The following is a 15,065-nucleotide window of genomic DNA, read 5'->3' as shown; positions in this document are numbered from 1 at the left end:
AAATCCAGATACTGAGAGTGTGAGAAACCTTGAGGAAGGAGGCAGCTGTGCTGGGGATGAGAAGATAACAGGATTTATGAGGTTTAAACGTGTTTAGAAAATGGGTTAAGTACACACAATAATAATGGGAGGCTTTAACACCCCACTGTCAACATTAGACAGATCAACGAGACAGAAAGTTAACAAGGATATCCAGGAATTAAACTCAGCTCTGCACCAAGCGGACCTAATAGACATCTACAGAACTCTCCACCCCAAATCAACAGAATATACATTCTTCTCAGCACCACATCGCACTTATTCCAAAATTGACCACATAGTTGGAAGTAAAGGACTCCTCAGCAAATGTAAAAGAACAGAAATTATAACCAACTCTCTCTCAGACCACAGTGCAATCTAACTAGAACTCAGGATTAAGAAACTCACTCAAAACAGCACAAATACATGGAAACTGAACAACCTGCTCCTGAATGACTACTGGGTAAATAGCGAAATGAAGACAAAAATATAGATGTTCTTTATAAACAATGAGAACAAAGACACAAAATACCAGAATCTCTGGGACGCGTTCAAAGCAGTGTGTAGAGGGAAATTTATAGCACAAAATGCCCACAAGACAAAGCAGGAAAGATCTAAAATTGACACCCCAACATCACAATTAAAAGAACTAGAGAAGCAAGAGCAAACACATTCAAAAGCTAGCAGAAGGCAAGAAATAACTAAGATCAGAGAAAAACTGAAGGAGATAGAAACACAAAAAACCCTTCAAAAAAATCAATGAATCCAGGAGCTGGTTTTATGAAAAGATCAGCAAAATCGATAGACTACTAGCAAGACTAATAAAGAAGAAAAGAGACAAGAATCAAATATGTGCAGTAAATAATAATAAAGGGGATATCACCACCGACCCCACAGAAATACAAACTACCATCAGAGAATACTATAAACACCTCTATGCAAATAAACTAGAAAATCTAGAAGAAATGGATAAACTCCTGGACACATACACCCTCCCAAGACTAAACCAGAAAGAACTTTAATCCCTGAATAGATCAATAACAGGCTATGAAATTGAGGCAATAATAGCCTACCAACCAAAAAAAGTCCAGGGGATTTACAGCTGAATTCTACCAGAGGTACAAGGAGGAGTTGGTACCATTCCTTCTGAAATTATTCCAATCAATAGAAAAAGAGGGAATCCTCCCTTGCTCATTTTATGAGGCCAACATCATCCTGATACCAAAGCCTGGCAGAGACACAACAAAAAAAGAGAATTTTAGACCAATGTCCCTGATGAATATTGATGCGAAAATCCTCAATAAAATACTGGCAAACCGAATCCAGCAGCACATCAGAAAGCTTATCCACCATGATCAAGTGGGCTTCATCCCTGGGATGCAAGGCTGGTTCAATATATGCAAATCAATAAATGTAATCCAGCATATAAACAGTACCAAAGACTAAAACCACATGATTATCTCAATAGATGCAGAAAAGGCCTTTGACAAAATTCAACAGCCCTTCATGCTAAAAACTGTCAATAAATTAGGTAATGATGGGACGTATCTCAAAATAATAAGAGCTATTTATGACAAACCCACAGCCAATATCATACTGAATGGGCAAAAACTGGAAGAATTCCCTTTGAAAACTGGCACAAGACAGGGATGCCCTCTCTCACCACTCCTATTCAACATAGTGATGGAAGTTCTGGCCAGGACAATCAGGCAGGAGAAAGAAATAAAGGGTATTCAATTAAGAAAAGAGGAAGTCAAATTGTCCGTTTGCAGATGACATGATTGTATATCTAGAAAACCCCATCATCTCAGCCCAAAATCTCCTTAAGCTAATAAGCAACTTCAGCAAAGTCTCAGGATACAAAATCAATGTGCAAAAATCACAAGCATTCTTATACACCAATAACAGAGAGCCAAATCATGAGTGAACTCCCATTCACAATTGCTTCAAAGAGAATAAAATACCTAGGTTTCCAACTTACAAGGGATGTGAAGGACCTCTTCAAGAAGAACTACGAACCACTGCTCAATGAAATAAAAGAGGATACAAACAAATGGAAGAACATTCCATGCTCATGGATAGGAATAATCAATATTGTGAAAATGGCCATACTGCCCAAGGTAATTTATAGATTCAATGCCATCCCCATCAAGCTACCAATGACTTTCTTCATAGAATTGGAAAAAACTACTTTAAAGTGCATATGGAACCAAAAAAGAGCCCACATTGCCAAGACAATCCTAAGCCAAAAGAACAAAGCTGGAGGCATCACGCTACCTGGCTTCAAACTATACTACAAGGCTGCAGTAACCAAAACAGCACGGTACTGGTACCAAAACAGAGATATAGACCAATGGAACAGAACACAGCCCTCAGAAATAATACCACACATCTACAACCACCTGATCTTTGACAAACCTGACAAAAAGAAGAAATGGGGAAAGGATTCCTTATTTAATAAATGGTGCTGGGAAAACTGGCTAGCCATATGTAGAAAGCTGAAACTGGATCCCTTCCTTACACCTTATACAAACATTAATTCAAGATGGATTAAAGACTTAAATATTAGACCTAAAACCATAAAAACCCTAGAAGAAAACCTAGGCAATACCATTCAGGACATAGGCATGGGCAAGGACTTCATGTCTAGAACACCAAAAGCAATGGCAACAAAAGCCAAAATTGACAAATGGGATCTAATTAAACTAAAGGGGTTCTGCACAGCAAAAGAAACTACCATCAGAGTGAACAGGCAACCTACAGAATGGGAGAAAAGTTTTGCAATCTACCCATTTGACAAAGGGCTAATATCCAGAATCTACAAAGAACTCAAACTTACAAGAAAAAAACAACCCCATCAAAAAGTGGCCGAAGGATATGAACAGACACTTCTCAAAAGAAGACATTTATGCAGCCAAAAGACACATGAAAAAATGCTCATCATCACTGGCCATCAGAGAAATGCAAATCAAAACTACAATGAGATACCATCTCACACCAGTTAGAATGGTGATCATTAAAAAGTCAGGAAACAACAGGTGTTGGAGAGGATGTGGAAAAACAGGAAGGCTTTTACACTGTTGGTGGGGCTGTAAACTAGTTCAACCATTGTGGAAGACTGTGTGGCGATTCCTCAAGGATCTAGAACTAGAAATACCATTTGACCCAGCCATCCCATTACTGGGTATATACCCAAAGGATTATAAATCATGCTGCTATAAAGGCACATGCAAATGTATGTTTATTGCGGTACTATTCACAATAGCAAAGACTTGGAACCAACCCAAATGTCCATCAATGATAGACTGGATTAAGAAAATGTGGCACATATACACCATGGAATACTATGCAGCCACAAAAAAGGATGAGTTCACGTCCTTTGTAGGGACATGAATGAAGCTGGAAACCATCATTCTCAGCAAACTATCACAAGAACAAAAAACCAAACACTGAGTGTTCTCACTCATAGGTGGGAATTGAACAATGAAAACACTTGGACACAGGAAGCGGAACATCACACACTGGGGCCTGTTGTGGGGTTGGGGGAGGGGGAGGGAAAGCATTAGGAGATATACCTCACATAAATGACGAGTTAATGGGTGCAGCACACCAACATGGCACATGTATACATATGTAACAAACCTGCACATTATGGACATGTACCTTAGAACTTAAAGTATAATATTGTTAAGGTGCTTAATACGAAAACAAATTACGATAAATGTGTTCACTGTAATACTACCTATCATTTATAACAAATAAATGCCTGATACACACAAGAAAAAGCTAAAATATCTAAGTATTTGTGTTGAGTAAAATAAGCTAAACCAATAAGAATATATACTATGTTATTTCATTGTTATAAATCCTGATAAATAAAAATGCATCTAACATAAAATAATGAAGATCAGTAGTTGCCCGGGAAACTGGTAGAAGAAGGGAAGGGGAAAGGAGGAGGAATATAGCTGAACAAGAGGAAATGTTGAGAAGAATTCCCATGTACACTTTCTTGATAATGATGACAGTTCTATCATGTTTATTAATTGTACATTTTAAATATGTGAAATGCATTATCTTTCAAATAAGCCTCATAAATTGTATTACAAGCAAACAAATGGAACCTTAGACAAGGAGTAATAGAGAGAACAAATATGTTAAATGTCAGAAGTACCTGAAAATTAATGTGCCTGGACCCTAGTTTTCCCCGTATTTTCAGATGAGTGCTGGAGTGCAGCAAAACCACACATGCTCTTACTACGGAAAGTGGGCTCTGAAAAAAAACATTAGACACATCCAGCTTTGTACTGGAGTTGGCTTAGGGAGCAGTCGGAGCCAGTGATGAGAAGCACAGGGCTAGATACCAGGGTTCACTCATCCTAGACATGAGCTCTTAGATACACACAGAGCCCCCTCCATGTGTGGATTTACTTCCACATCTGTAAATGAAAAAATATTGACTCCTACAGAACATAATTTACACAAATATTTTAAAATGAAATAGGGTGATAAAGGCAAAATGTTTATCACAGCACAATTTCATAATAAGACAGCATATTTTCCAAATACCATAATTACCAGCCAACTTCTGCGGGTAACAGCTTCTTATCTAGATACAGCCTACTTCTCAAGTGTCCCACCCTAGCACTTGCTATATAGTTGGAGATATGAAATTAGTGCCCTCCCTCTACTGATGAAAACCAACCCAACCCCGACCCTGCAGCTCTGAGAGGAGCCTTAACCCCGGGACTCCAAGGCATTTCCACTTGGCGATCAGCACCGAACACAAAGGACTCACCATGGAGTTCGGGCTGAGCTGAGTTTTCCTTGTTGCTGTTTTAGAAGGTGATTCATGGAAAACTAGGGAGTTAGAGTGTGAGTGGATATAAGTGAGAGAAACAGTGAATATGTGTGGCAATTTCTGACCAGGATGTCTCTTTATTTGCAGGTGTCCAGTTTGAGGTGCAACTGGTCGAGTCTGGGGGAGGCTTGGTACAGCCTGGGGGCGTCCCTGAGACTCTCCTGTGAGGCCACTGGATTCACCTTTAGTAGCTATACCATGGATTGGGTCTGCCAGGCTCCAGGGAAGGGGCTGGAGTGGGTCTCAGTTATTAGCAGTGGTGGTACCATATACTACGCAGATTCTGTGAAGGGCCAATTCACCACCTCCAGACACAATGCAAAAAACTCACTGTATCTGCAAACGAACAGCCTCAGAGCCGAGGACACGGCTTTGTATTACCGTAGCTGCGGTCTCCGATGTCACCACCAACCGCAGCGAGGCAAGCCGCCGTGGCTCCAGCCTCCAGCATGCGGTGGTGCCTCTTCCTTCTGCTTGTCTTCCAGCCCAGCAGGAGAAGCTCCCGCTGCTAGCCTCCCTCCTACAGCTCCGTCACCACCACCACCAACAGGGAGGCAGTGCCCCAAGCGCCAGACTCCAGTGGGCAAAAAGAGACGGACCCTTCTAATTCTCTAAGCCGAGCATGTAGCAGCCCCACACACCAACACAGAAAAGCCAAAAATGACGTGCGGCTGCCTCCGCATGCTTTATATACTGAGGTTACGGATCCTGGACTACATGTTCTGATTGGATGAGAGAAAAACCTCTAGGCCTACTCTGATTGGACTTTATTTTCATGCTGTGATTGGTTATCTTAAGACTTGCTCTCATCCAATCAGAACATGATAATAAAGTCCAATCCGAGTAAGCCTGGAGTTTTTTTCTCATCCAATCAGAACATGCAGTCCAGGAACCATCATGCGCAAAACCTCAGTATATATATAATGCCGAAGAGAGGTTAGGGTTTCTTTAGGTTTCCGTACCTTCTTGTTGAGCACTGTTGCGCAATTCACCTTGCTGCGGTTGGTGGTGGCGATGGAGATTGCAGCGCGGCTGAAGGGGTAGGAGAATGAAAATAGTTTTGGGATAGATAGAAGAAGTGGTAGAGAGTGTGGTGTTAGTGCAAAGGGAAAAAAGGATAGCGAGGAGGAGAAGGCGTTGCAAAAAGACGATGGGGACAAGATGGTGGGGAAAAAAGTTTTTGGGTAGATGGAGGTGGAAAAACGGTGCAGAGCGGGAGGGAGGGATGGTTTTGCAGAAAGACGGTGGGTAGAAAGTTTATGGGTGGATGAAGGGGGAAAAGAGGGTGGCAATTGGGAAGAGGAAAGAGAGTGTTGAGGGGGGACAATGGGCGAGCAGTAGGGAGAGAAGGTTTCGTGAAAAGAGGGTGGAGAGAAAAGTATTTGGGTAGATAGAGGAGCAAAAGAAGATAGCAAGTGGGGGAAGGAAAAAGAGGGTAACCAGCGGGAGGAAGACAAGGTTTTGCCAAAAGACAGTGGCAGAAAAGAAAGATGGTGGAGAAAGAAAAGATGGTAGGTAAAAAGTGAGTAGATGGAGGGGGGAAAGAGGGTGAAGAGGAGGAGAAAAGAGGGTGGCGAGAAGGGAGCAGGGAAAGAAGGTTGGGAAAAAGACGGGAAAATAGTTTGGGGTAGATGGAGGGCAAAAGAGGGTGGCAAGCAGGATAGGGGAGAGAAGAGGACGAGTGGGAAGGGAGGGAAGACTGAAAAGATGGGGAAATTTTGGGGGGTAGATGGAGGGGGAAAAGGGAGGTGAGCAGGAGTGGGGAGAAGGCCTTGAGAAAAGATGGTGGGGAAATGTTTTTGGGTAGATGGAGAAGGGAAAGAGAGTGGCAAGGAGGAGCGGGGGGAAAGACGATGAGGAAAAGAGTTTTTGGGTAGATGAAGGGGGAAAAGAGGATGGTGAGCAGCAGGAGTAGGGAAAAGGTTTTGGGAAAAGATGGGGGGACAATGTTTTTGCGTAGCTGAAGGAGCAAAAGGGCGTGATGACATCGGGAGGGGGAAAAAGGGTGGCCAGAGAGAAGGGGAAAATACGGTGGGAAAAAACGGGAGAAAGTGTTTGGGTAGATGGATGGGGAAAAGCGTGGTGAGCGGGAGAGTCGAGAAGGCTTTGCAAAATGATGGTGGGGAGAAAACGGTGAGAAAGTTTGGGGATAGGTAGAGGAAGAGAAACGGTGGTGAGAGGGAGAGGGCCAAATGCGGTTGGGAAAAGAAGGTGGGGAAATGGTGGGGGACAAAGGTTTTGGGTAGATTTTTAAAAATAAGATTATTTGTATTTTCACTTTTGAGTAGTTTGAGTTCTTTAGATATTTTGTGTATTAACCTCTTGCCTGATGCATAGTTTGCAAACACTTTCTTCCATTCTCTGGGTTCTGTCTTCATTATACTGATTGCTTACTCTGTTTTGGAAAAGGTTTTAAGTTTAATGTAATTACATCTTTGCTTTTGTTACTTGTGCTTTTGATGTCTATTTGAAAATTCCTTGTCCTAACCAATTTCGTGAAGCATTTATCCTGTTTTCGTCTCTGGTAGTTTAATAGTTTCAGGTCCTGCATTTAAATCTTTATATTGAGTAGATTTTTGCATACGGTAAGGGTAATGGCCTAGATGTATTCTTGGACATGTGGGGGTTGGGTTTTCCTAGTACAGTTTATTGAAGAGATTGTCCTTCCCGAATGTGTGTTCTTGGGGACTTTGTTAAAAAAGAATTGACCGTAAATGCTTGAATTTATTTCTGATTTCTCTATTCTGTTTCACTTGTCTGTCATTCGTTCACCTCTGTCTCTCTCCCACCCCTTTTATTGATAGTACCATACTGTTTTGATAGTACCATGCTTACTATAGATTTGTAGTATATTTTGAAATCAGGTAGTGTGATGCCTCCCGCTTTTCTTTCTATTCCAGATTATTTTGTCTATCTGAGGTATTTTGAACTTCCATGTGAATTTTAAGATTCTTCTTCAATTTCAATGAAGAATGTCTTGTAATCGAACACGGATTGCATTGATTCTGTAGATCACATTGGGTGATATATATATTTTAACATTTTTTAGTGCATGGACATGGGATATCTTTCCATTTACTTGTGTCTGCTTTAATATCTTTCATCTATGTTTTATGAAGTTTTCATTTTGGGATCTCTTGCCTTTTTGGTTAAGTTTATTCCTAGATACCATTTTTTTTGTAATGAAATAGCTTTCTTGATTTCTTTCTTAGGTATTTCACTATTGGTGCATTGGTGTACTATTCATTTTTATATTTTGATATTGTATTTTGGAACTTGATTAAATTTATTATTTCTAGTAGGTTTTTTGTGGAATCTTTAGGGTTCTTTCTATATATGTTCATGTCACCTGGCAACAGACAATTTGACTCCTTTTTTTCCAATTTGGATGCCTTTTATTGCATTCTCCTGTCTAATTGCTCTAGCTAGGACTTCCAGTACTATGATGAATAAAAGTGGTGTAAAAGTAGCCACACTTGTTCCAGATCTTAGAGGAAGAGCTTTTAACTTCTCCTTACTATGTTAGCTGTGGGTTTGTCATATATGGCCTTTATTGCGCTGAGATATGTTCCTTCTGTACTCATGTTGTTGAGTTTTTATCATGAAGGAATGTTGATTTTTATTTTTTTCAGCGTCTACTGAAATGACTATATGGTTTTTGTTCTTGATTGCTGAATGTGATGTCGCATATTTATTTGTGTTTATTGAATCATCCTCATATTCCTGGGATGAAATCCACTTGGTCATGGCAGATCATCTTTTTATTGTGTTGTCAAATGCAGTTTTGAAGTATTTTGTTGAGGATTTCTTGCACCTCTGTTCATCAGGGAAAGCCTGTGGTTTTCTTTCTGTGTTGTGTTCTGGTCTGGTTTTTGTACCAGGGTCATGCTGTCCTCATGGAACAAATTTGGAAGCCTTTCTTTCTCTTCATTTTATGGGGAATATTTTGAGTAAAATCGATATTAACTCTTTTAAAAATGTTCAGTAATTCAGCAGGAAAACCATGATTCTTGTGTTTTTCTCTGCCAGGAGACTTTTTATGACTGCTTTAATTGCATTACTCATTATTGGTCTGTTCATTTTTTTTATCATTCTATCTTGGGAATTTGTTATGTGTCTAGAAATTTATTCACTTCTAGATTTTTCAATTTGTATATAGATGTTTTTAGTAACCTCTTAAAATGCTTCGTATTTCAGGGTTATCAATTGTAAGTCTTCTTTATGATTTCGTTTTCTTTTTCTTATCCTTCATCTAGTTAAAGCTTGTCAATTTTGATTTTTTTTTCTAAAACACCCCAGCTCTTTGTTTCATTGACCTTTTGTATTGTTTGTTTTTAAAATTTCTTCTCTAATTTTTACAATATTTTTTCTGCTAATTCTAGCATTTGATTGTTCTTGTTTTTCTCATTACTGGAGGTATACTGTCAGGCTGTTTGAGATCTTCCTACTTCCCTGATGTAGGCATTTATAGCTATGCACTTTTCCTCTTAGAATTGCCTTTGCTGCATCCCACAGGATTTGTTATGTTTCTATTCTTGTTTCAATAAATATTTAATTTCCTTTGTTTTTCATTTCATTTATCGGTTCATGAGCATGTATTTTAATTTCCGTATATTTGTACAGTTTTTAAAGTTCTATCTTATTGACTTCTAATACTATTCGATTGTGGTCAGAAAAGATAGTTGATATGAATTCAGTTTCTAAAAATGTGTTGGGTAGCTGAGGCGGGCGGATCACAAGGTCAGGAGATCGAGACCATCCTGGCTAACACAGTGAAACTCCGTCGCTACTAAAAATACAAAAAATTAGCTGGGCGTGGTGGCGGGTTCCTTGGGAGGCTGAGGCAGGAGAATGGCGTGAACCCGGGAGGCGGAGCTTGCAGTGAGCCAAGATAGCCCACTGCACTCCAGCCTGGGAGACACAGCAAGACTCCACCTCAAAAAAAAAGAAATGTGTTGTGACTTGTTTTTTTTGGCCTAACACATAGTCTGTCCTGTAGAATAATTGATGTGTGCCACTCAGTAGAATGAGCGTTGTGCAGTTGCAGAGTGAAAGGCTGTGTAAATGTCTGTTTAGGTCCATTCTGTATAGAATACAGTTTAACTGATGATGTTTTGTTGTCTGGATGATCTGTCCGTTCACGATTACAGTGGAGTGTTGACGTACTCTATTATTGTATTGCAGTCCATCTGTCCTTTAAAGCCTGTTAATATTTGCATCTGTATTTAGGTGCTTGAGTGTTGGTTGCATATGCATTTAACGGCTACTGTTTTTTTTATTATATAATGATCTTTTTCTTTTTTTGACTTAGAGGCTATTTTATCTAAGTATAGCTACTCCTTTTTTTGTTTCCGTTTGTATGGGATATCTTTTATCATCCCTTCACTTTGTCTGTGTATGTCTTTATAGGTGAACTGAGTTCCTTGTAGGCAGTACATAATTGGGTCTTTTCTTTTAATCCATTCAGCCACTCTGTCTTAATTCATGTATATTCAGGATTATTACAGGTAAAAACATACTATGCCATATTTTACTTCTTTTTTGATTGTGTTGCTACTTTTTCTTGTGTTCTTTCTCCCTTCCTCTTTTTTTTCTCTCTGATCTCTCTTTTTATTTCTTCCTTTTTTTACTTTCCTCCTTGCCTTTCCTCCGGTCTTTATTTGTAGTAAAGTAATTTTTTTTGGTGGTGTGTTTTAATAACTTGCTTTTCACGTTAGGGTGTCTATTGATTTTTGCTTTCTGGTTACCATGAGGCTAAACAACATAATTACAACAAGTTACTTTAAACCGAAGAAAACTTAACTTTGATTGGTCTCAGCTACTCAGGAGGCTCAGGTGGGAGGACTTCTTGAGCCTGGGAGGCCGAGGTTGCAGTGAGCTGAAATCGTGCCACTGCACTCTCCAGCCTGGGTGACAGAGTGAGACCATGTCTCACAAAATAAATAAAAATACAATAGCTTATAATGAATTCTGATTGTAAATTTTGAGATGTTAAGGTATGAAGAGGAAAGTGAAAATCATTCATCTCATTACCCAAGGATAACTACTTCTAATATTTTGGTACATACTCTTCCTAATTCATAATCCCCTCTCTCTCTCACACACAAATGTACACATAAAATAGATACACTTTACACACATATAATTTTATTGTAACATTTTCAGAAACACAGTTTTGTAATTATTTAAAGATATTGTGAATAAATTTTGTGAATAGTACATAACATATTATACATCTTAGTTTTCAGATTTTGTTTTCTGCTGTTTGGGGTGGCAGGTTCACTTTTTGCTAACATGAATCGTCTCAGTGTCTTTGATTTTCCTTCTCTCCTCTAAGCTATTGCTTTTGGAAGGGGCGCCTGGATCTCCCTCCTGTTTACTTGGGGGCAAACACATAGTATCATGGGGTTTTGAAGACATGTTGCCTGCGCCAGATAGCAACACTGGCTGTAGTTCTGAAAATATTAGCGTTTTTGTCCTGTGATTAATACTAAGATGTAAATAAAGTGGTTTTAGATAATTGTAGCAAATGATCCAGATATAACTGTGTGTTTTAGATCATTGTAGCCAATTATTTAGATACAACTCGGTGAGTACTTTTTAATTAAGAGCTCAAGATTTCTACACAGTATGTTCATTGTCTGCTTTATTTGTGGAAACATAAAACCTGATACTGGGTGAGGTAAGAAAATGGGTAGGTTTTACTATCACAAGGAAAAGGTAATATCCATACACTTTTGCCAAGGAGGCATGGATTAGTTAAATTGGCTTCTGGATATTTGAGTTTGGGTATGATAGCCTTATGTTGAATTTTTTGGTTACTGCTTGATAATATTTATTTTAGTAATTGATTGTGTTAATGAACGCTCCTGTCCTAAAAGCAAAAATGAAGTGGTTCAAGGGAGCATGAATTGTTAACATCTCCTTTAAACAAATAGGCTAGGTTAAAATTTCTTTACAGAGCTTTACGGTATTACATGTGACTTTATTACACTATTACATGTCAACAAAAATGGCAGAAGCTCTCTTAACTGACTTGCCAGATGTATTAGCTCTCTCCATTCACTCAATAAAATGTCCATTTTATTGAGTTTTAATCCATTCAGAATCAATTTAGAAATACTATCTTATTTAATCCGTACCCTGTTTAAGCTGGCGACTGGATTATAAGAGTATGTGTATTAAATATTTTAGAAGGATAGGTTCTTTTAAATAAATAAAAATTATCACACAGGATGTCTTAAACTTTTTAAAAAGAGATCTGATTTTAGATTTTGTTAAAATACTAGCCTACATAAGTATTCTTTTTATGAAATAAATACTCATATAAACTGTTTTTCCAGAAATTGACCCTGAATACAGATTTCAGATCGTTGAAAACGGAACCATTTGAAAACTGCATTTCCTTTACCTAATTTATTTCAGTCACTCAATAGGATTTTCTCATGGAATTAACTTTTCTCTCAGCGTAGTTACATAAGCTTACTCTTGTAATCATGAAAAATAATTACCCATTTCAGCACTTACTAACGTGGACTTTACTTGAAGGGTCTCTGGTTTTAAAGTTAGAGCACATGACTAGAGGCAGATGAAGAGTACCTCATCATTCATGGCCACTGAGTCTGTATAATTTTTAAATGCCTTTGGAAAGCTAGATCTTATACTCAAAAGCATGCTTTTGTGTTAGAAATCTTTTAGTGAACTACCTACTCGGGTGATAATGCTTTTAAAGCCCTGCTTTTCTCAGAATAAACTGAATTACATGTTACCAATAACAATGTCACATCATTTCAAAGGAAACTGAATTAAGTAATCCAAGTCCAGGTTGCTGAAAACTAGATGACACAGGGTAGGCACTGTTTTGGTTACCATGCCAAGGATCTCTATTAGTCAGCTTGGGCTGCCATAATAAAATACCATAGAACTGGGTGGCTTAAACAACAGAAACTTATTTTCTCACGGTTCTGGAGGCTAGAAGCTGCAGATCAGGGTGCTGCTGCTTCGGTTCCTGATGAGGGCTTTCTTCCTGGCTTATAGGTTGCTAACATCTTGTCCTCACGTGGCAGAGTGAGAGTACCGTAGTCTCACCTTCTCTTCTTAAAATGACACCAGTTCTATCAGATTAGAGTCCCACCCCTATGACCTTATTTAACTGTTACTACCTTCTCACAGGCCCTGTCTCCAAATTTAGCTACATTAGGGTTTAAAGATTCAATATATAAATTTTGAGAGGGCAGAAACATTCAGTCCATAAAAGAATCTAGTATAATTAACAAGGATTGTTGAGCCCTGATATCTTGTTATACCTGCCTGTGTCCCTTCCCCCATTCCCCTCCACTCTAATTTCCTCACAAACACTCAGATAAGGATTTTTTTCAGATACTGTTTTTGTTACTTACCAAACTAGTAACATTATGAATTATAAATGTTATTAGCCATTGAGAAAGTAGCTGTGCACTGACTGACCTCAGTTGACTGGGAGGGCTAGATGGTGCATGGTGCCTTCTTTGTGGTGGAAGATAGGTTGGAGAAATGTGGTTGGTAGCAAATGCTGTCTGGTTTGAACAGCTTTGGAGAAGTCTGGTTCTAGTTGGTTTCAGTTCTCTCCAGATGCCGTTTGAATCTAAACGAATTTTCTAGTTCTTATTACAGAATTGTCTTCTGGAACAATTATTTCTTTTTATTATGTGGTAGCAATATGGATGTAGTTTTGTGAATCATTAAGGCCTTTTAATTCATCTTCCATTCTCTTTTATTTTTCAACTCTTTTAGGTTGTTTGAGGGACGTTCATCAAGGAAACCAGATAAACTTAAAACGCTCTTCTGCTTCTTTAGAACAGTCACAGAGAAAAGTAAACTCCTTTCATTCTTACCGTAATTTTTCTTGCTGATGGGAACAGTTCAAGTCAAGTGACATGTGAGGAACATTTTGTGTTTAACGTAAACCTTCCTCTCCCAACCACATCGAAACAGTAGTGATGATGCGACAAGATAACCTAGATTTTATGCTTATGTTGTGTATAAGCATAAATGTGTGCTATAAATGTAAGGGGGCGGGGTTTACATACTCTGAAATTGGACCCGTATTCTCTGAAATCTGTAGTATACATCAAAAGATTTTCATGAATAAAAACCAGAGAAAGTATATTGACCAGGAAATAAATTTTGGATGCTCTTTATTTAAAGAAACGTTCACTAGTTTATTTGCATAAGTCATCTGACACGTTGCTTTTCTACCCATTCCTCTCTTTTGTGCCCTCCTAAGCCCTTTGTGGAGCTCTTATAAAAACTTTTGTACTGAGTTTTGTATCTCCTTCTTCCTCTGTTGAACCTTAACATTCTTGCTTCCCCAAAACCCGATAGCAGCTGAGACAGTAATAGTAAATGTCCAACAAATACTGGTAATGACCAGCTGATAATAGATTGGTATTGCCACTCTTATCTCAGAAGCTGAATGACCATGGTCAAGTTTCTTGACACCTCTAAGCTTCAGTTGTATCATCTATGAAATAATATACTAATGGCCATTACCTTACAGGGTAGTTATAGATATTAAGAAGATACATGCTTAATAAATGTAAGCTATTGTCAATTGGTAGCCTTTCCTACAAGTGGATGTAAACCAGAAAACCTCAAAAGTTTCTTTGTGCTAAGTAGGTAATGTCAACCTGGTCAAGTGAAATGGCTTTTTTTCAGTTCTGGGTTGTAGGATTGTCTGAAAACATGTCTTCGAATAATTTTAAGGTCATTTTTCTCATATCCTCCTTTTACTCTTGCATTACAATGTACTTGGCATCTTCTCCCTTGAATGTATTGCTATTGGACATTGTTAAATTTTTAGAATGAAATCAATTATCAGGATTTTGATATTTAAGGGAAAATTATATGCTTCTTTGATATGGAATTATTTATCTCATAGCTTATTGAATTTCAGTTTTGTGTCCTGTACTGAATGAAATATTAAAATGCAGAATCATTTGGACCTCTGAGACACAAAATCAAATTAGAATTTGTAATGACTTGTTAAAAAGATGACTACATAAGGCCAGGTGTTGGTGGATCACGAGGTCAGGAGTTCCAGACCAGCCTGGTCAAGATGGTGAAACCCCGTCTCTACTAAATACAAAAATTAGCCAGGTGCGGTGGCGGAGCCTGTAATCCCAGCTACTCAGGAGGTTGAGGCACAAGA

The 15,065-nt window shown here is 38.6% G+C and overlaps 1 long non-coding RNA gene across 1 annotated transcript in view; it reads left to right on the top strand.

Annotated features, from left to right (window-relative positions):
- Positions 1–5,787: 5,787 nt before the first annotated feature.
- LOC130541211 (uncharacterized) overlaps positions 5,788–15,065 on the top strand; it is a 78,247-nt gene continuing 68,969 nt past the window's right edge. Inside the window, exon 1 of the long non-coding RNA XR_008955255.1 lies at positions 5,788–5,916. This is a non-coding gene — a long non-coding RNA (uncharacterized LOC130541211). The remainder of the gene's footprint in view (positions 5,917–15,065) is intronic.

The sequence above is a fragment of the Pan paniscus genome, chromosome 12 (assembly GCF_029289425.2).
Source record: "Pan paniscus chromosome 12, NHGRI_mPanPan1-v2.0_pri, whole genome shotgun sequence".
NCBI classification, from domain to species: Eukaryota; Metazoa; Chordata; class Mammalia; order Primates; family Hominidae; genus Pan; species Pan paniscus.
The sequence above is the reverse complement of the archived record's forward strand: the minus strand, read 5'-3'. Positions and strand labels throughout refer to the sequence as shown.